Source organism: Oncorhynchus gorbuscha, unplaced genomic scaffold, assembly GCF_021184085.1.
Source record: "Oncorhynchus gorbuscha isolate QuinsamMale2020 ecotype Even-year unplaced genomic scaffold, OgorEven_v1.0 Un_scaffold_2605, whole genome shotgun sequence".
Taxonomy (NCBI): domain Eukaryota; kingdom Metazoa; phylum Chordata; class Actinopteri; order Salmoniformes; family Salmonidae; genus Oncorhynchus; species Oncorhynchus gorbuscha.
The window spans coordinates 1,412-24,873 of NW_025747069.1; the positions used below are offsets into that span (position 1 = coordinate 1,412).

The 23,462-nt window shown below is 49.6% G+C and overlaps 1 pseudogene; it reads left to right on the forward strand.

Moving 5' to 3' along the window:
- Nucleotides 1-15,428: 15,428 nt before the first annotated feature.
- LOC124026115 overlaps nucleotides 15,429-23,462 on the forward strand; it is a 32,288-nt pseudogene continuing 24,254 nt past the window's right edge.

Consider the following 23,462-nt stretch of genomic DNA (forward strand, 5'->3'; position numbering starts at 1 on the left):
AAAAGAAAACGCAGAAACAAGCCACTAGGAAAACGCGACTCATATGCCAATATTTTTTTGGGCATGTTGTTACATGAGTTGATGCACTGTGTGCGGGTCTTTCACTAGACATGTTGCCATCTTTGTGGACACTTTATATTTTCAGTAGAAGTGTTTTCTGGACCTGCTATCTGTAGAGTTATGTCCACAGGGTGGCGATAAAGTTCCACTACAGGTTCCAGCAGGAATGTATTGTTGTAGTTAGTCCTGTCTGCAGATAGGGAGCTTCCAGTTCTTTATCCACCCAAACAAATCCAACAACCTGATACTGGAGACACAACCAGGCGTTCCCGGCCATACTGTCTGGTGTCCTGTCTGCAGATAGGGAGCTTCCGTTTCTTCATCCAACGACCTGATACTGGAGACACAACCAGGCGTTCCCCGGCCACACTGTCTGGTGTCCTGTCTGCAGATAGGGACTTCCGTTTCTTCATCCAACAACCTGATACTGGAGACACAACCAGGCGTTCCCCGTCGCCCTGTCTGGTGTCACTGTCTGCACTGTTTCCTGCCGCCCTGTCTGCCGCACTGCCTGCCGCCCTGTCTGCCGCACTGCCTGCCGCCCTGTCTGCCGCCCTGTCTTGCCGCCCTGTCTGCCGCACTGCCCGGTCAAGGCCAAATGCAACCGTGCCTGGGAGCAGCAGAAGAGACGTCTATCCACCCCGACGGGACTAACCTATTACTAACCCTGAATAGACCCAAATAACCCTGAATGGATACGTTATTAAGACAAGAGCTATGCAGTAGGCATAGTGAACATGGAATTTGTTTTGTTTTTGACGGACCTTTGTGAAACAACAAGCTAACGTCAGTTCGCTACCAAAGGCGGCCTAACATTAGCAAAAGGAGCTAGCTACCGTTAGGGGGAGAAACACGGCAAAGTTGGACTTCTGTGGGCAAAAAACAAAAAAGCCGACGGGTTTTATTCCCTAACAAGTTTATTTTAACATAGTTAACTACCTGTTAGTAACGCTATAGTTTAGTGTATTGTTAATGTTTAGTTAGGTAACTCAGTTTAGTTAGCTAACGTCGTTGTGTGAAGTAGCTGTCTTGTTAGCATGACAACCTGACCCCGTCTTCAATGTGTCGCTGGACACGTCGGTTATTGACCTGCGCGTGAAAGAGACTGACGTGTAAATAAAGACGTTAAAGTTTCGAAAGAGCGGGAAGTTTCAAGTTAAATCAAATGTACAACAGAGTGACGTCAATGTCGTTGCTGAAGCAAATCACGACGCTGTTGTTCGTGACCTGTTCTGTCTGTTCTCCCTCCGGTCCCCGGTGAGTTAACAACAACACTATGAGATAATAACCTATTGGACCTGTTCTGTCTGTTCTGGATAGTTTAGTTAACAACACTATGAGATAATAACACTATGAGATAATAACCTATTGGACCTGTTCTGTCTGTTCTGGATAGTTTAGTTAACAACACTATGAGATAATAACCTATTGGACCTGTTCTGTCTGTTCTGGATAGTTTAGTTAACAGCACTATGAGATAATAACCTATTGGACCTGTTCTGTCTGTTCTGGATAGTTTAGTTAACAACACTATGAGATAATAACCTATTGGACCTGTTCTGTCTGTTCTGGATAGTTTAGTTAACAACACTATGAGATAATAACCTATTGGACCTGTTCTGTCTGTTCTGGATAGTTTAGTTAACAACACTATGAGATAATAACCTATTGGACCTGTTCTGTCTGTTCTGGATAGTTTAGTTAACAACACTATGAGATAATAACCTATTGGACCTGTTCTGTCTGTTCTGGATAGTTTAGTTAACAGCACTATGAGATAATAACCTATTGGACCTGTTCTGTCTGTTCTGGATAGTTTAGTTAACAACACTATGAGATAATAACCTATTGGACCTGTTCTGTCTGTTCTGGATAGTTTAGTTAACAACACTATGAGATAATAACCTATTGGACCTGTTCTGTCTGTTCTGGATAGTTTAGTTAACAACACTATGAGATAATAACCTATTGGACCTGTTCTGTCTGTTCTGGATAGTTTAGTTAACAACACTATGAGATAATAACCTATTGGACCTGTTCTGTCTGTTCTGGATAGTTTAGTTAACAACACTATGAGATAATAATAACCTATTGGACCTGTTCTGTCTGTTCTGGATAGTTTAGTTAACAACACTATGAGATAATAACCTATTGGAATAGTTTAGTTAACCTGTTCTGTCAGTTCTGGATAGTTTTAGTTAACAACACTATGTCCTATCCTGTTCTGTCTGTTCTGGATAGTTTAGTTGCGCAACACTATGAGATAATAACTATTGAACGTCTATATAGCTCGGATACAGTCAGTACACGGTGGTCCATATCAGGTATACTGGTCTAGCCAGCTACAGGTTGTTGACACCACAGCATGTGATTGAACCAGATACTTTTGGTTTTCATTACTGGGAGTTACAGGACAGGTTGTGTTTTGATTCGGATGAAGATAGTATCGCCAAGTTAAGGTTGGTGGAAAAGTATATCTTCTAAAAATGTCCAGTTTCAGGTGGTGCATTTATTGGTTATAGAAACACACTAGAGTCTACACTGTAGAGCTACAGGGCCCCCTGTGTTCTCCTCATGGGTTGGTTATAGAAACACACTAGAGTCTACACTGTAGAGCTACAGGGCCCCCTGTGTTCTCCTCATGGGTTGGTTATAGAAACATACTAGGAGTCTACACTGTAGAGCTACAGGGCCCCCTGTGTTCTCCTCATGGGTTGGTTATAGAAACATACTAGGAGTCTACACTGTAGAGCTACAGGGCCCCCTGTGTTCTCCTCATGGGTTGGTTATAGAAACATACTAGGAGTCTACACTGTAGAGCTACAGGGCCCCCTGTGTTCTCCTCATGGGTTGGTTATAGAAACATACTAGAGTCTACACTGTAGAGCTACAGGGCCCCTGTGTTCTCCTCATGGGTTGGTTATAGAAACATACTAGGAGTCTACACTGTAGAGCTACAGGGCCCCCTGTGTTCTCCTCATGGGTTGGTTATAGAAACATACTAGGAGTCTACACTGTAGAGCTACAGGGCCCCCTGTGTTCTCCTCATGGGTTGGTTATAGAAACACACTAGGAGTCTACACTGTAGAGCTACAGGGCCCCCTGTGTTCTCCTCATGGGTTGGTTATAGAAACATACTAGGAGTCTACACTGTAGAGCTACAGGGCCCCCTGTGTTCTCCTCATGGGTTGGTTATAGAAACATACTAGGAGTCTACACTGTAGAGCTACAGGGCCCCCTGTGTTCTCCTCATGGGTTGGTTATAGAAACACACTAGGAGTCTACACTGTAGAGCTACAGGGCCCCCTGTGTTCTCCTCATGGGTTGGTTATAGAAACATACTAGGAGTCTACACTGTAGAGCTACAGGGCCCCCTGTGTTCTCCTCATGGGTTGGTTATAGAAACACTAGGAGTCTACACTGTAGAGCTACAGGGCCCCTGTGTTCTCCTCATGGGTTGGTTATAGAAACATACTAGGAGTCTACACTGTAGAGCTACAGGGCCCCCTGTGTGTTCTCCTCATGGGTTGGTTATAGAAACATACTAGGAGTCTACACTGTAGAGCTACAGGGCCCCCTGTGTTCTCCTCATGGGTTGGTTATAGAAACATACTAGGAGTCTACACTGTAGAGCTACAGGGCCCCCTGTGTTCTCCTCATGGGTTGGTTATAGAAACATACTAGGAGTCTACACTGTAGAGCTACAGGGCCCCCTGTGTTCTCCTCATGGGTTGGTTATAGAAACACACTAGGAGTCTACACTGTAGAGCTACAGGGCCCCCTGTGTTCTCCTCATGGGTTGGTTATAGAAACATACTAGGAGTCTACACTGTAGAGCTACAGGGCCCCCTGTGTTCTCCTCATGGGTTAGTTATAGAAACAGATGGGTCTACACTGTAGAGCTACAGGAACAAGTTGCACCTCCCTGCTCTAGACTTTGGGTTGATGCCTAGCTTCTGGAACACCTTGACAGATAAGAGAGGAAAGCTTCTGGAAAACCTTGAGAGATAAGAGAGGAGAGAGGAGAGAGAGCAGATGGGAGAGAGAGGAGAGATGGGAGAGAGAGAGAGAGAGCAGATGGGAGCGAGCAGATGGGAGAGAGAGAGAGAGCAGATGGGAGAGAGAGAGAGAGAGAGAGCAGATGGGGGAGAGAGAGAGAGAGCAGATGGGAGAGAGAGCAGATGGGAGAGAGAGAGCAGAGGATGGGAGAGAGAGCAGATGGGAGAGAGAGAGAGAGAGAGAGATGGGAGAGAGAGAGAGATGAGAGGAGAGAGAGCAGATGGGGAGAGAGAGATGGGAGAGGGAGAGAGAGCAGATGGGAGAGAGAGAGAGCAGATGGGAGAGAGAGAGAGAGAGATGGGGGAGAGAGAGATAGAGCAGATGGGGAGAGGGAAGAGAGCAGATGGGAGAGAGAGAGCAGATGGGGGAGAGGGGCAGATGGGAGAGAGAGAGCAGATGGGAGAGAGAGAGCAGATGGGAGAGATGGGAGAGAGAGCAGATGGGAGAGAGAGATGGGAGATGGGAGATGGGAGAGAGAGAGAGAGCAGATGGGAGAGAGAGCAGATGGGAGAGAAAGAGCAGATGGGGGAGAGAGAGCAGATGGGAGAGAGAGAGCAGATGGGAGAGAGAGAGAGAGAGCAGATGGGAGAGAGAGAGAGCAGATGGGAGAAAGAGCAGATGGGTAGCGAGAGAGAGAACAGATGGGAAGCGAGGAAGAGAGCAGGGATGGGAGAGAGAGGATGGAGAGAGAGAGAGAGGATGGGAAAGATGGAGAGAGCAGATGGGAAGAGGGAGAGAGAGCAGATGGGAAAGAGAGAGAGAGGATGGGAGAGAGAGAGAGAGAGAGAGAGGGATGGGAAAAGGAGAGCAGATGGGAAAGAGAGAGAGAGAGGGGATGGGAAAGAGAGAGAGGGAGAGCGATGGATGGAAAGAGAGAGAGAGGATGGGAAAGAGAGAGAGAGGAGGATGGGAAAGAGAGAGAGAGGATGGGGAAAGAGAGAGGCGGATGGGAAAGAGAGAGAGAGGATGGGAAAGAGAGAGAGAGCGGATGGGGAAAGAAAGAGAGATGGGAGGATGGGAAAGCATCAAGAGAGCAAAGGAGAAATATAAAACTAGTTTAAGAATGGAGTGGTGATCAGGTGATGGAACACTCAGAATGTCTAGCTGTCTGTTTCCTCCCCATTTCCTGTCCTGTCATTTAGCCTGCTCTTTGATGAAGCGTGGGAGGTGTGTGTGTGTGTGTGTGTGTGTGTGTGTGTGTGTGTGTGTGTGTGTGTGTGTGTGTGTGTGTGTGTGTGTGTGTGTGTGTGTGTGTGTGTGTGTGTGTGTGTGTGTGTGTGTGTGTGTGTGTGTGTGTGTGTGTGTGTGTGTGTGTGTGTGTCTTGTTCTGCAGGTTTTACACTACAATACCCTGACTGTCTACACTACCGTACCCTGTCTATCTACACTGCCGTACCCTGTCTGTCTACACCGCCGTACCCTGTCTGTAAACACTACACTCACTTTACAATAGTGCATCTAAATCTTAAAGGGGGTGAGAAGGATTACTTATCCTATCCTAGGTATTCCTTAAAGAGGTGGGGTTTCAGGTGTCTCCGGAAGGTGGTGATTGCCTCCGCTGTCCTGGCGTCGTGAGGGAGTTTGTTCCACCATTGGGGGCCAGAGCAGCGAACAGTTTTGACTGGGCTGAGCGGGAACTGTACTTCCTCAGTGGTAGGGAGGCGAGCAGGCCAGAGGTGGATGAACGCAGTGCCCTTGTTTGGGTGTAGGGCCTGATCAGAGCCTGGAGGTACTGAGGTGCCGTTCCCCTCACAGCTCCGTAGGCAAGCACCATGGTCTTGTAGCGGATGCGAGCTTCAACTGGAAGCCAGTGGAGACAGCGGAGGAGCGGGGTGACGTGAGAGAACTTGGGAAGGTTGAACACCAGACGGGCTGCGGCGTTCTGGATGAGTTGTAGGGGTTTAATGGCACAGGCAGGGAGCCCAGCCAACAGCGAGTTGCAGTAATCCAGACGGGAGATGACAAGTGCCTGGATTAGGACCTGCGCCGCTTCCTGTGTGAGACAGGGTCGTACTCTGCGAATGTTGTAGAGCATGAACCTACAGGAACAGGCCACCGCCTTGATGTTAGTTGAGAACGACAGGGTGTTGTCCAGGATCACGCCAAGGTTCTTAGCGCTCTGGGAGGAGGACACAATGGAGTTGTCAGCCGTGATGGCGAGATCATGGAACGGGCAGTCCTTCCCGGGAGGAAGAGCAACTCCGTCTTGCCGAGGTTCAGCTTGAGGTGGTGATCCGTCATCCACACTGATATGTCTGCCAGACATGCAGAGATGCGATTCGCCACCTGGTCATCAGAAGGGAAAGGAGAAGATTAATTGTGTGTCGTCTGCATAGCAATGATAGGAGAGACCATGTGAGGTTATGACAGAGCCAAGTGACTTGGTGTATAGCGAGAATAGGAGAGGGCCTAGAACAGAGCCCTGGGGGACACCAGTGGTGAGAGCGTGGTGAGGAGACAGATTCTCGCCACGCCACCTGGTAGGAGCGACCTGTCAGGTAGGACGCAATCCAAGCGTGGGCCGCGCCGGAGATGCCCAACTCGGAGAGGGTGGAGAGGAGGATCTGATGATTCACAGTATCGAAGGCAGCCGATAGGTCTAGAGGATGAGCAGAGGAGAGAGTTAGCTTTAGCAGTGCAGAGCGCCTCCGTGATACAGAGAAGAGCAGTCTCAGTTGAATGACTAGTCTTGAAACCTGACTGATTTGGATCAAGAAGGTCATTCAGAGAGATGGGGAGAGCTGGCCAAGGACGGCACGTTCAAGAGTTTGGAGAGAAAAGAAAGAAGGGATACTGGTCTGTAGTTGTTGACATCGGAGGGATCGAGTGTAGGTTTTTTCAGAAGGGTGCAACTCTCGCTCTCTTGAAGACGGAAGGGACGTAGCCAGCGGTCAGGGATGAGTTGATGGCGAGGTGAGGTAAGGGAGAAGGTCTCCGGAAATGGTCTGGAGAAGAGAGGGAGGATAGGGTCAAGCGGGCAGGTTGTTGGGCGGCCGGCCGTCACAAGACGCGAGATTTCATCTGGAGAGAGGGAGAAAGAGGTCAGAGCACAGGGTAGGGCAGTGTGAGCAGAACCAGCGGTGCCGTTTGACTTAGCAAACGAGGATCGGATGTCGTCGACCTTCTTTTCAAAATGGTTGACGAAGTCATCTGCAGAGAGGGAGGAGGGGGGGGGATTCAGGAGGGAGGAGAAGGTGGCAAAGAGCTTCCTAGGGTTAGAGGCAGATGCTTGGAATTTAGAGTGGTAGAAAATGGCTTTAGCAGCAGAGACAGAGGAGGAAAATGTAGAGAGGAGGGAGTGAAAGGATGCCAGGTCCGCAGGGAGGCAAGTTTTCCTCCATTTCCGCTCGGCTGCCCGGAGCCCTGTTCTGTGAGCTCGCAATGAGTCGTCGAGCCACGGGGCGGGAGGGGAGGACCGAGCCGGCCTGGAGGATAGGGGACATAGAGAGTCAAAGGATGCAGAAAGGGAGGAGAGGAGGGTTGAGGAGGCAGAATCAGGAGATAGGTTGGAGAAGGTTTGAGCAGAGGAAGAGATGATAGGATGGAAGAGGAGAGAGTAGCGGGGGAGAGAGAGCGAAGGTTGGGACGGCGCGATACCATCCGAGTAGGGGCAATGTGGGAGGTGTTGGATGAGAGCGAGAGGAAAGGGATACAAGGTAGTGGTCGGAGACTTGGAAGGGAGTTGCAATGAAGTTAGTGGAAGACCAGCATCTAGTAAAGATGAGGTCGAGCGTACTGCCTGCCTTGTGAGTAGGGGGGGAGGGTGAGAGGGTGAGGTCAAAAGAGGAGAGGAGTGGAAAGAAGAGGCAGAGAGAAAGAGTCAAAGGTAGACGTGGGGAGGTTAAAGTCGCCCAGAACTGTGAGAGGTGAGCCGTCCTCAGGAAAGGAGCTTATCAAGGCATCAAGCTCATTGATGAACTCTCCGAGGGAACCTGGAGGGCGATAAATGATAAGGATGTTAAGCTTGAAAGGGCTGGTAACTGTGACAGCATGGAATTCAAAGGAGGCGATAGACAGATGGGTAAGGGGAGAAAGAGAGAATGACCACTTGGGAGAGATGAGGATCCCGGTGCCACCACCCCGCTGACCAGAAGCTCTCGGGGTGTGCGAGAACACGTGGGCGGACGAAGAGAGAGCAGTAGGAGTAGCAGTGTTATCTGTGGTGATCCATGTTTCCGTCAGTGCCAAGAAGTCGAGGGACTGGAGGGAAGGCATAGGCTGAGATGAACTCTGCCTTGTTGGCCGCAGATCGGCAGTTCCAGAGGCTACCGGAGACCTGGAACTCCACGTGGGTCGTGCGCGCAGGGACCACCAGATTAGGGTGGGCGCGGCCACGCGGTGTGGAGCGTTTGTATGGTCTGTGCCGAGAGGAGAGAACAGGGATAGACAGACACATAGTTGACAGGCTACAGAAGAGGCTACGCTAATGCAAAGGAGATTGGAATGACAAGTGGACTACACGTCTCGAATGTTCAGAAAGTTAAGCATACGTAGCAAGAATCTTATTGACTAAAATGATTAAAATGATACAGTACTGCTGAAGTAGGCTAGCTGGCAGTGGCTGCGTTGTTGACTTTGTAGGCTAGCTGGCAGTGGCTGCGTTGTTGACACTACACTAATCAAGTCGTTCCGTTGAGTGTAATAGTTTCTTCAGTGCTGCTATTCGGGGCTAGCTAGCTAGCTAGCAGTGTTGTTTACGTTACGTTGCGTTAAGAGAACGACAATAGCTGGCTAGCTAACCTAGAAAATCGCTCTAGACTACACAATTATCTTTGATACAAAGACGGCTATGTAGCTAGCTATGTAGCTAGCTACGATCAAACAAATCAAACCATTGTACTGTAATGAAATGAAATGAAAATGTGATACTACCTGTGAATGCGACCGGGTTGTTGAGTGCGAAGTTCTATTCGGAAGACGTTGGCTAGCTGTTGGCTAGCTAGCAGAGTCACCTACGTTAAGGACGACAAATAGCTGGCTAGCTAACCTCGGTAAATTAAGATAATCACTCTAAGACAATACACTCTAAACTACACAATTATCTTGGATACGAAGACAGCAAAGATAGCTATGTAGCTAGCTAACACTACACTAATCAAGTCGTTCAGTTGAGTGTAATAGTTTCTACAGTGCTGCTAACCGGTGGACGTTTGCTAGCTGGCTAGCTGCTGGGCAAATAGCAGTGTAGACTACGTTAGGATCGACGAAATACGATAATTCCGCAATTATCTTTGATACAAAGACGGCTATGTAGCTAGCTAAGAAGAAATTGCTAAGATTAGACAAATCAAACCGTTGTACTATAATGAAATGTAATGAAATGTAATGAAAAAGTTATACTACCTGCGGAGCGAAATGCCGATGCGACCGCTCACTCCAACCCGAAGTAGTAACTTCTGTCTGTCCTACACTGCCTGTCTGTCTACACTGCCGTACCTTGTCTGTCTACCTACCGTCTGTCTACACTACCGTACCCTGTCTGTCTACACTACCGTACCCTGTCTGTCTACACTACCGCACCCTGTCTGTCTCCACTGTCCTACCCTGTCCCCCTAGTCTGTTATCATACATATTCTGTCTCCACTGTCCTACCTTGTCCCCCTAGTCTGTTATCATACATATTCTGTCTCCACTGTCCTACCCTGTCCCCCTAGTCTGTTATCATACATATTCTGTCTAGCTTCATGGTCGAGTAGTAAAATTAGCCTGACTGGAAATCAATTGAAATGGTGACCATTTTTTTAGAGGCCTGGAAGACAGCTACTCACTCAGCAGGTTACACGAGGAAGAATTACTCGGAGAGAGAGCGAGAGGGACAGACAGAGTGGGAAAGAAAGAGAGAGAGATGGAGAAAGCTGAGCTGTGATTGGTTGAGTCAACATTCCAGCAGCTCATCTCACTTCATAACTGTGATTTGCAGTAAGAGAATGTTAATAACTCTCCTTCAGCCAGGCTGAGAACCTAACGAGAGCCCATCTGGCCCAACTAGAACCTAATAACTCTCCCTTCAGCCAGGCTGAGGAACGAGAGCCCATCTGGCCCAACTAGAACCTAATAACTCTCCTTCAGCCAGGCTGAGGAACGAGAGCCCATCTGGCCCAACTAGAACCTAATAACTCTCCTTCAGCCAGGCTGAGGAACGAGAGCCCATCTGGCCCAACTAGAACCTAATAACTCTCCTTCAACCAGGCTGAGGAACGAGAGCCCATCTGGCCCAACTAGAACCTAATAACTCTCCTTCAGCCAGGCTGAGGAACGAGAGCCCATCTGGCCCAACTAGAACCTAATAACTCTCCTTCAGCTTGAGGAACAGCCATCTGGCCCAACTAGAACCTAATAACTCTCCTTCAGCCAGGCTGAGGAATGAGAGCCCATCTGGCCCAACTAGAACCTAATAACTCTCCTTCAGCCAGGCTGAGGAACGAGATCTGGCCCATCTGGCCCTCTCCTTCAGCCAGGCTGAGGAACCTAATAACTCTCTCCTTCAGCCAGGCTGAGGAACGAGAGCCCATCTGGCCCAACTAGAACCTAATAACTCTCTCCTTCAGCCAGGCTGAGGAACGAGAGCCCATCTGGCCCAACTAGAACCTAATAACTCTCCTTCAGCCAGGCTGAGGAATGAGAGCCCATCTGGCCCAACTAGAACCTAATAACTCTCCTTCAGCCAGGCTGAGGAACGAGAGCCCATCTGGCCCAACTAGAACCTAATAACTCTCCTTCAGCCAGGCTGAGGAACGAGAGCCCATCTGGCCCAATTGGTGCTGCCTATACTGATAGATAGACCTGCCTATACTGATATATAGACCTGCCTATACTGATAGATAGACCTGGCTATACTGATAGATAGACCTGCCTATACTGATATATCAGCTTAGCTATATCTTGCAATTTCTTGGCTTGCAATGTCTCCCAACTTCAGTAAAGCAGGTCATGTCATCAATGAATAGGCTTGGATTTTGAGATGAGTGAGATGCAACACTTGAAGAACACACAGTGTCTGTTCATGCGTACGGGTTTGCTTCACACTGTTCACACCATGGTAGTCAGGGCACCAAAAGAGCAGACAAGTGGAGCATCTTAGTTGTTACACAAATTGACCCACCATGCTATTTACTTTCTGCATCTAATTATCTTTGTTTTGTTTTGTGTTTGGGGATTTTTCTTATAGTTAAGGATCCCAATTTTCCATAGAAAAATGTAACTCTGAGGCTCAGTCTGGTTTAGGGCTACACTGGCTCTAATCAGGAGGATTATCACGTCTGCAGTCCAGCCTTAACCCAGACAGACCCGAGAGAGCAGAGGGACAGATTAGACACCCCCAGCCCTGCTTCAATAAAATCCATCACCTCCCCTCTTTCCGACCATTATGCCCTCTCCCCGAACGTTATGCCCATCTCCCGACCATTATGCCCTCTCCCCCACCATTATGCCCCTCTCCCCGACCATTATGCCCCTCTCCCCGACCGTTATGCCCCTCTCCCCGACCATTATGCCCCTCTTCCCGACCATTATGCCCCTCTCCCCGACCATTATGCCCCTCTCCCGACCATTATGCCCCTCTCCCGACCATTATGCCCTCTCCCCGAACGTTATGCCCATCTCCCCCGACCATTATGCCCTCTCCCCCACCATTATGCCCCTCTCCCGACCATTATGCCCCTCTCCCCACCGTTATGCCCCTCTCCCCACCATTATGCCCCTCTCCCCCATGCCCCTCTCCCCCACCATTATGCCCCTCTCCCCCACCATTATGCCCCTCTCCCTGACCGTTATGCCCCTCTCCCCGACCGTTATGCCCATCTCCCCGACCATTATGCCCCTCTCCCTGACCATTATGCCCCTCTCCCCCACCATTATGCCCCTCTCCCCCACCATTATGCCCCTCTCCCCGACCGTTATGCCCCTCTCCCCACCATTATGCCCCTCTCCCCGACCGTTATGCCCCTATGCCCCCACCGTTATCCCCCTCCCCCACCATTATGCCCCTCTCCCCCAACATTATGCCCCTCTCCCCGACCATTATGCCCCTCTTCCCCACCATTATGCCCCTCTCCCTGACCATTATGCCCCTCTCCCCGACCGTTATGCCCCTCTCCCAGACCGTTATGCCCATCTCCCGACCATTATGCCCCTCTCCCTGACCATTATGCCCCTCTCCCTGACCATTATGCCCCTCTCCCCCACCATTATGCCCCTCTCCCCGACCATTATGCCCCTCTCCCCCACCATTATGCCCCTCTCCCCCACCATTATGCCCCTCTCCCCGACCGTTATGCCCATCTCCCCCACCATTATGCCCCTCTCCCCACCATTATGCCCCTCTCCCCCCACCATTATGCCCCTCTCCCCCACCATTATGCCCCTCTCCCCCACCATTATGCCCCTCTCCCCCACCATTATGCCCCTCTCCCCCACCATTATGCCCCTTCCCCCACCATTCCCCCCACCATTATGCCTCCCTCCCCCACCATTATGCCCCTCTCCCCGACCATTATGCCTCCTCCCCCACCATTATGCTCCTCTCCCCCACCATTATGCTCCTCTCCCCACCATTATGCCCCTCTCCCCGACCATTATGCCCCTCTCCCCCACCATTATGCCCCTCTCCCCCACCATTATGCCCCTCTCCCCTACCATTATGCCCCTCTCCCCTACCATTATGCCCCTCCCCTACCATGTATTTCCAGTAGGATATTTCATTAGTCCATAATGTGATGTATTTCCAGTAGGATATTTCATTAGTCCATAATGTGATGTATTTCCAGTAGGATATTTCATTAGTCTATAATGTGATGTATTTCCAGTTCAGGATATTTCATTAGTCCATAATGTGATGTATTTCCAGTAGGATATTTCATTAGTCTATAATGTGATGTATTTCCAATGTGGAACCTTGTAGAGGAGAGGAGAGTCTGACCGAGCACTGATCCCTTCTGACTGTAGAACACACGACGTCCATCACTGGGCGAGGGAGAAAGAAAAAATAAATCAGGCTGTTGTTGTTTTTCGCTAGTGAGGCCGCGGTGAGGAAGGGGACGGGGAGCGAGGGGGGTAGAGATTAGCAAATAACTGGGCCATGGGTAAACACACTGCTGCTCTGGTCCAATGAACATCCTGATCCATAGAGGAATACTCCCCTCACTCTAACCCTGACCCATAGAGGAATACTCCCCTCACTCTAACCCTGACCTATAGAGGAATACTCCCCTCACTCTAACCCTGACCTATAGAGGAATACTCCCCTCACTCTAACCCTGACCTATAGAGGAATACTCCCCTCACTCTAACCCTGACCTATAGAGGAATACTCCCCTCACTCTAACCCTGACCTATAGAGGAATACTCCCCTCACTCTAACCCTGACCCATTGAGGAATACTCCCTCACTCTAACCCTGACCCAAAGAGGAATACGCCCTCACTCTAACCCTGACCCATAGAGGAATACTCCCTCACTCTAACCCTGACCTATAGAGGAATACTCCCCTCACTCTAACCCTGACTCTAACCCTGACCCATAGAGGAATACTCCCCTCACTCTAACCCTGACCCATAGAGGAATACCCCCTCACTCTAACCCTGACTCTAACCCTGACCTATAGAGGAATACTCCCCTCACTCTAACCCTGACCCATAGAGGAATACTCCTCACTCTAACCCTGACTCAGAGGAATACTCCCCTCCACTCTAACCCTGACCTATAGAGGAATACTCCCCTCACTCTAACCCTGACTAACCCTGACCCATAGAGAAATACTCCCCTCACTCTAACCCTGACTCTAACCCTGACCCATAGAGAAATACTCCCCTCACTCTAACCCTGACTCTAACCCTGACTCTAACCCTGTCTTTGACCCTGACTCTGACTCTGACCCTGACTCTGACCCTGACTCTACTCCTGTCTCTAAACCTGACTCTAACCCTGTCTCTAACCCTGAAACACAGTAGACCAGGGTTAATGTAGTAGTAGTAGTAGGAGGACCAGGGTTAATGTAGTAGTAGGAGGAGGACCAGGGTTAATGTAGTAGTAGGAGGAGGACCAGGGTTAATGTAGTAGTAGTAGGAGGAGGAGGACCAGGGTTAATGTAGTAGTAGGAGGAGGACCAGGGTTAATGTAGTAGTAGTAGTAGGAGGAGGAGGAGGACCAGGGTTAATGTAGTAGGAGGAGGACCAGGGTTAATGTAGTAGGAGGAGGAGGACCAGGGTTAATGTAGGAGGAGTAGGAGGACCAGGGTTAATGTAGTAGGAGGAGGAGGACCAGGGTTAATGTAGTAGGAGGAGGAGGACCAGGGTTAATGTAGTAGGAGGAGGAGGACCAGGGTTAATGTAGTAGGAGGAGGAGGACCAGGGTTAATGTAGTAGTAGGAGGAGGAGGACCAGGGTTAATGTAGTAGTAGGAGGAGGAGGACCAGGGTTAATGTTGTAGTAGGAGGAGGAGGACCAGGGTTAATGTAGTAGGAGGAGGAGGAGGACCAGAGTGATAGTAGTAGGAGGAGGACCAGGGTTAGAGAAGAGAGGCTGTAGTGGTCTGATTAGAGAAGAGATGGGTTGGTGGTGGGGGGAGGCTGTAGTGGTCTGATTATAGAAGAGATGGGTTGGTGGTGGGGGCGGTCGGTGGGAGGCTGTAGTGGTCTGATTAGAGATGGGTTGGTGGTCGGGGGAGGCTGTAGTGGTCTGATTACAGATGGGTTGGTGGTCGGGGAGGCTGTAGTGGTCTGATTAGAGATGGGTTGGTGGTGGGGGGAGGTCGGGGGGAAGGTTGTAGTGGTCTGATTAGAGATGGGTTGGTGGTGGGGGCGGTCCGGGGAGGCTGTAGTGGTCTGATTAGAGATGGGTTGGTGGTCCGGGGGGAGGCTGTAGTGGTCTGATTAGAGATGGGTTGGTGGTGGGGGAGGTCAGGGGAGGCTGTAGTGGTCTGATTAGAGATGGGTTGGTGGTGGGGGAGGCTGTAGTGGTCTGATTAGAGATGGGTTGGTGGTGGAGGAGGTTGCTTAGTGGTCTGATTAGAGATGGGTTGGTGGTGGGGGGAGGCTGTAGTGGTCTGATTAGAGATGGGTTGGTGGTGGGGGAGGCTGCTAGTGGTCTGATTAGAAGAGATGGGTTGGTGGTGGGGGAGGTCGGGGGGGGCTGTATTGGTCTGATTAGAGATGGGTTGGTGGTAGGGGAGGCTGTAGTGGTCTGATTAGAATGGGTTGGTGGTAGGGAGGCTGTAGTGGTCTGATTAGACATGGGTTGGTGGTGGGGGAGGCTGTAGTGGTCTGATTAGAGATGGGTTGGTGGTAGGGGGGAGGTTGTTCTGGTCTGATTAGAGATGGGTTGGTGGTAGGGGGAGGCTGTAGTGGTCTGATTAGACATGGTTGGTGGTGGGGGGCGGTCGGGGGGAGGTTGTTCTGGTCTGATTGCGTACTGTCTCATGTGTTTCGCAGTGTTTCTTGAAGCCATCTCTGTTTGCTGAATGAGGAATGAATCCGCTCCTCCTCCCCTCAGCTGACCAGCAGATGGAGAGAGTGTGCCTTCTGAGCAGCAACAGCAGTGGGGAGATGGAGCGCGTGGCGGTGGGGAGGGACGGGTTTCCCCCGAGAACACCACCATCCACTGCTCTAAAGGATCTCACTGCTTCGGCCTTTTGGGAAAGAGTCCTCCTGGAGACGTCCAGGCTGGTCAAACAAGGTGACAGTCTGCAACTAACCCTAACCCAGCACCACACAGTCTACCACTAACCCAGCACCACACAGTCTACCACTAACCCAGCACCACACAGTCTACCACTAACCCAGCACCACACACAGTCTACAACTAACCCAGCACCACACACACAGTCTACCACTAACCCAGCACCACACACAGTCTACAACTAACCCAGCACCACACACAGTCTACTAACCCTAACCCAGCACCACACACAGTCTACAACTAACCCAGCACCACACACAGTCTACAACTAACCCAGCCCACACAGTCTACAACTAACCCAGCACCACACAATCTACCACTAACCCAGCACCACAGTCTACAACTAACCCTAACCTGGCACACACACAGTCTACAACTAACCTTTCACCACACACAGTCTACAACTAACCCAGCACCACACACAGTCTACAACTAACCCAGCACCACACACAGTCTACAACTAACCCAGCACCACACACAGTCTACAACTAACCCTAACCCAGCACCACACACAGTCTACAGCTAACCCTAACCCAGCACCACACACAGTCTACAGCAACCCAGCACCACACACAGTCTACAACTAACCCAGCACCACACACAGTCTACAACTAACCCAGCACCACACACAGTCTACAACTAACCCAGCACCACACAGTCTACAACTAACCCCAACCCAGCACCACACACAGTCTACAACTAACCCAGCATCACACACAGTATACAACTAACCCAGCACCACACACAGTCTACAACTAACCCTAGCACCACACAGTCTACAATAACCCAGCACCACACACACAGTCTACCTTCTTAGCACCACACAGTCTACAGCTAACCCAGCACCACACACAGTCTACAACTAACCTAGCACCACACACAGTCTACAACTAACCCAGCACCACACAGTCTACAACTAACCCAGCACCACACAGTCTACTACTAACCCAGCACCACACACAGTCTACAACTAACCCAGCACCACACACAGTCTACAACTAACCCAGCACCACACACAGTCTACAACTAACCTTAACCCAACACCACACACAGTCTACAACTAACCCAGCACCATGCACAGTCTACAACTAACCCAGGCACCACACACAGTCTACAACTAACCCAGCACCACACACAGTCTACAACTAACCCAGCACCACACACAGTCTACAACTAACCCAGCACCACACACAGTCTACAACCCCTAGCACCACACACAGTCTACAACTAACCCAGCACACACACAGTCTACAACTAACCCTAACCCAGCACCACACACAGTCTACAACTAACCTAACCTTTCCCCACAGTCTACAACTAACCCAGCACCACACACAGTCACCATAACCCAGCACCACACACAGTCTACCACTAACCCAGCACCACACACAGTCTACAACTAACAGCACCACACACAGTCTACAACTAACCCAGCACCACACACAGTCTACAACTAACCCAGCACCACACACAGTCTACAATAACTACTAACCCAGCACACACACAGTCTACAACTAACCCTAACCCAGCACCACACACAGTCTACAACTAACCCAACACCACACACAGTCTACAACTAACCCAGCACCACACACAGTCTACAACTAACCCAGCACCACACACAGTCTACAGCAGCACCACACAGTCTACAACTAACCCAGCACCACACACAGTCTACCACTAACCCAGCACCACACACAGTCTACAACTAACCCAGCACCACACACAGTCTACAACTAAACAGCACCACACACAGTCTACAACTAACCCAGCACCACACACAGTCTACAACTAACCCAGCACCACACACAGTCTACAACTAACCCAGCACCACACACAGTCTACAACTAACCCAGCACCACACACAGTCTACAGCAACAGCACCACACACAGTCTCAACAACCCAGCACCACACACAGTCTACAACTAACCCAGCACCACACACAGTCTACAACTAACCCAGCACCACACACAGTCTACAACTAACCCCCAGCACCACACACAGTCTACAACTAACCCTAACCCAGCACCACACACAGTCTACAACTAACCCAGCACCACACACAGTCTACAACTAAGCAGCACACACACAGTCTACAACTAGCCTTTCAAGTCTACAACTAACCCAGCACCACACACACATGATTCCATATGTTTTATTTAATAGTTCTGATGTCTTCACTACTAGTCACTACTAGTCACTACTAGTCACTACTAGTCTATGGCAGAAAATATTAAATAAAGAAAACCCCTGTAATGGTAGGTGTGTCAGACTGGCCACTGTAGGTGTGTCCAGACTGGTACTGTAGGTGTGTCCAGACTGTTGACTGGTACTGTAGGTGTGTCAGACTGGTACTGTAGTGTGTCCAGACTGTTGACTGGTGCTGTAGGTGTGTCAGACTGTTGACTGGTACTGTTGAGTCAGACTGTTGACTGATACTGGGTGTGTCAGACTGTTGACTGGTACTGTAGGTGTGTCCAGACTGGTACTGTAGGTGTGTCCAGACTATTGACTGGTACTGTTGGTGTGTCAGACTGTTGACTGGTACTGTAGGTGTGTCCAGACTGTTGACTGGTACTGTAGGTGTGTCCAGACTGGTACTGTTGGTGTGTCCAGACTGTTGACTGGTACTGTAGGTGTGTCCAGACTGTTGACTGGTACTGTAGGTGTGTCCAGACTGTTGACTGGTACTGTAGGTGTGTCCAGACTGGTACTGTAGGTGTGTCCAGACTGTTGACTGGTACTGTAGGTGTGTCCAGACTGTTGACTGGTACTGTAGGTGTGTCCAGACTGGTACTGTAGGTGTCCAGACTGTTGACTGGTACTGTAGGTGTGTCCAGACTGTTGACTGGTACTGTAGGTGTGTCCAGACTGTTGACTGGTACTGTAGGTGTGTCCAGACTGATGACTGGTACTGTATGAATTCTCTCCCGGGGACATCTGCCTGCTGGATCAGCAAGGTCCACTGAAGCACTGAGATACTGCCTCTCTTTCTCCCCATCACTCCCCTCCCTCCTGTCACCTCTAGGTTGCTGGACTCACCCTTGCCAGCGACCAGCAGGGAGTGTCGGGACGACTAACGTGGTAACCAACCTGCCTCCTCAGATCCAGAATGGGACGTATCACTTCTGCTGCTGTAGTACTGACATGTGTAACGCTCAACTTCACTGAGGACTTTCTCTGCCCAGTCCCACTACAGCCCAGCAGCTATGTAAGTTAACCTAACCTCTGACCCTAAAACCGTTCTCCCCTGCCCAGTCCCACTACAGCCCAGCCGCTGGTAAGTTAACCGCAACCTCTGACCCTAACCGTTCTCCCCTGCCCCAGTCCCACTACAGCCCAGCCGCTATGTAAGTTAACCTAACCTCTGACCCTAACCCGTTTCCCCCTGCCCAGTCCACACTACAGCCCAGCCGCTATGTAAGCAACCTAACCCCTAACCTCTGACCCTAACCGTTCTCCCCTGCCCAGTCCACTACAGCCCAGCCGCTATGTAAGTTAACCTAACCCTAACCTCTGACCCTAACCGTTCTCACCTGCCTAGTCCCACTACAGCTCAGCCGCTATGTAAGTTAACTAACCTAACCTCTGACCCTAACTGTTCTCCCCTGCCCAGTCCCACTACAGCCCAGGCCGTTATGTAAGTTAACCTAACCCTAACCTCTGACCCTAACCGTTCTCCCCTGCCCAGTCCCACTACAGCCCAGCCGCTATGTAAGTTAACCTAAACTCTGACCCTAACCGTTCTCCCCTGCCCAGTCCCACTACAGCCCAGCCCCAGCTATGTAAGTTAACCTAACCCTAACCTCTGACCCTAACCGTTTCTCCCTGCCCAGTCCCACTACATGCCCAGCCGCTATGTGTTAACCTAAACTCTGACCCTAACCGTTCTCCCTGCCCAGTCCCACTACAGCCCAGCCGCTATGTAAGTTAACCTAACCTAACCTCTGACCCTAACCGTTCTCCCTGCCCAGTCCCACTACAGCCCAGCCGCTATGTAAGTTAACCTAAACTCTGACCCTAACCAGTTCTCCCCCTGCCCAGTCCCTTACAGCCTAGCCGCTATGTAAGTTAACCTAACCTTAACCGTTTAACCCCTAACCCCTGACCCCTAACCCAACCCCACTGCAGCCCAGCCAGTATGTAACTGACATGTCCTTTAACCCTGACCCATAACCCCTGACCCCAAACCCAACCCCACTGCAGCCCAGCCAGTATGTAACTGACATGTCCTTTAACCCTGACCCCTAACCCCTGACCCCCAACCCAACCCCACTACAGCCCAGCCAGTATGTAACTGACATGTCCTTTAACCCATAACCCCTGACCCCTAACCAACTCTACTACAGCCCAGCCAGTATGTAACTGACATGTCCTTTAACCCTAACCCCTGATCCCTGACCCCTAACCCAACCCCACTGCAGCCCAGCCAGTATGTAACTGACATGTCCTTTAACCCTGACCCCAAACCAACCCCATTACAGCCCAGCCAGTATGTAACTGACATGTCCTTTAACCCTGACCCATAACCCCTGACCCCTAACCAACTCCACTACAGCCCAGCCAGTATGTAACTGACATGTCCTTTAACCCTAACCCCTGATCCCTAACCCTGACCCCTAACCCAACCCCACTACAGCCCAGCCAGTATGTAACTGACATGTCCTTTAACCCTGACCCCTGACCCCTAACCCAACTCCACTACAGCCCAGCCAGTATGTAACTGACATGTCCTTTAACCCTGACCCATAACCCCTGACCCCTAACCAACTCCACTACAGCCCAGCCAGTATGTAACTGACATGTCCTTTAACCCTGACCCCTGACCCCTAACCCAACTCCACTACAGCCCAGCCAGTATGTAACTGACATGTCCTTTAACCCTGACCCATAACCCCTGACCCCTAACCAACTCCACTACAGCCCAGCCAGTATGTAACTAACATGTCCTTTAACCCTGACCCATAACCAACTCCACTACAGCCCAACCAGTATGTAACTGACATGTCCTTTAACCCTGACCCATAACCCCTGACCCCAACCCAACCCCACTACAGCCCAGCCAGTATGTAACTGACATGTCCTTTAACCCTAACCCCTGACCCCTAACCCAACCCCACTACAGCCCAGCCAGTATGTAACTGACATGTCCTTTAACCCTGACCCCTAACCCCTAACCCAACCCCACTGCAGCCCAGCCAGTATGTAACTGACATGTCCTTTAACCCTGACCCCTAACCCAACCCCACTACAGCCTAGCCAGTATGTAACTGACATGTCCTTTAACCCTGACCCATAACCCCTGACCCCTAACCAACTCCACTACAGCCCAGCCAGTATGTAACTGACATGTCCTTTACCCCTGACCCCTAACCAACTCCACTACAGCCCAGCCAGTATGTAACTGACATGTCCTTTAACCCTAACCCCTGACCCCTAACCCCTGACCCCTAACCAACTCCACTACAGCCCAGCCAGTATGTAACTGACATGTCCTTTAACCCTGACCCATAACCCTGACCCCTAACCCAACCCCACTACAGCCCAGCCAGTATGTAACTGACATGTCCTTTAACCCTAACCCCTGACCCCTAACCCAACCCCACTACAGCCCAGCCAGTATGTATCTGACATGTCCTTTAACCCTGACCCATAACCCCTGACCCCTAACCCAACCCCACTGCAGCCCAGCCAGTATGTAACCGACATGTCCTTTAACCCTGACCCCTAACCCAACCCCACTACAGCCTAGCCAGTATGTAACTGACATGTCCTTTAACCCTGACCCCTTACCAACTCCACTACAGCCCAGCCAGTATGTAACTGACATGTCCTTTAACCCTAACCCCTGACCCCTTACCAACCCCACTACAGCCCAGCCAGTATGTAACTGACATGTCCTTTAACCCCTAACCAACCCCACCAGTATGTTATTTGTTGATGTAAAAATGAATCACTTTTAATGTTATCAGATTTGGGTTGAGACAGACAAGATATTCCTTGTGACTAGGTTAGATATTCTTTGTTTATGTCCTGCTGTAGACCACCAGAATACTACCAGGTTAGAGACAGACTAACAGGTTGTTTATGTCCTGCTGTAGACCACCAGAATGGTTATAGACAGACTAACAGGTTGTTTATGTCCTGCTGTAGACCACCAGAATACTACCAGGTTAGAGACAGACTAACAGGTTGTTTATGTCCTGCTGTAGACCACCAGAATACTACCAGGTTAGAGATGGAGACTAACAGGTTGTTGATGTCCTGCTGTAGACCACCAGAATACTACCAGGTTAGAGATGGAGACTAACAGGTTGTTTATGTCCTGCTGTAGACCACCAGAATACTACCAGGTTAGAGATGGAGACTAACAGGTTGTTTATGTCCTGCTGTAGACAACCAGTTGCAGTGTGAAGAGACCATAGTCATCTCCTTGGCTGTTGTCTCTGTGTTGGCTGTCATCATCTTTGCTGCCTTCTTCGGTTACCGCATGATGCACAGTGAGTAACCATGGTGATGACCAGACAATAATATGATGCTTATCTCTGTTTATCCCCGTGACCTAAGCCTCTGTCTGACTGTGTATGTATTCTCAGGAGGTGGTAAACAGGGCCTTCATAATCTCAACATGATGGAGGGAGCTGGTTCTGAGAGCTCTCTGGACCTGGACAACCTCAAACAACTGGAGGTCAGATGGCTACAGCTGCGACAGTTATTACAGCTATTACAGCAGCTACATTTATTACAGTTACTACAGTTATTACAGCTGCTACAGTTATTACAGTTACTACAGTTATTACAGCTACTACAGTTGTTACAGCTGCTACAGTTATTATAGCTGCTACAGTTATTACAGTTGCTACAGTTATTACAGCTGCTACAGTTATTACAGCTGCTACAGTTATTACAGCAGCTACAGTTATTACAGTTACTACAGTTATTACAGTTGCTACAGTTATTACAGCTGCTACAGTTATTGTAGTTATTACAGCTACTACAGTTCTTACAGTTACTACAGTTATTACAGTTACTACAGTTATTACAGCTGCTACAGTTATTACAGCTGCTACAGTTATTACAGCTGCTACAGTTATTACAGCTGCTACAGTTATTACAGCTACTACAGTTATTACAGTTACTACAGCTACTACAGTTATTACAGCTACTACAGTTATTACAGCTGCTACAGCTATTACAGCTACTACAGTTATTATAGCTACTACAGTTATTACAGCTACTACAGTGATTACAGTTATTATAGCTGCTACAGTTATTACAGCTACTACAGTTATTACAGCTGCTACAGCTATTACAACTACTGCAGTTATTACAGCTATTACAGCTACTACAGTAATTACAGTTATTACAGCTACTACAGTAATTACAGTTATTACAGCTGCTACAGTTATTACAGCTACTACAGTTATTACAGCTGCTACATTTATTACAGCTGCTACATTTATTACAGCTACTACAGTTATTACAGCTACTACAGCTATTACAGCTACTACAGTTATTACAGCTGCTACAGTTATTACAGTTACTACAGTTAGTACAGCTGCTACAGTTATTACAGCTGCTACAGTTATTACATCTGCTACAGTTATTACAGCTACTACAGTAATTACAGTTATTACAGCTACTACAGTAATTACAGTTATTACAGCTGCT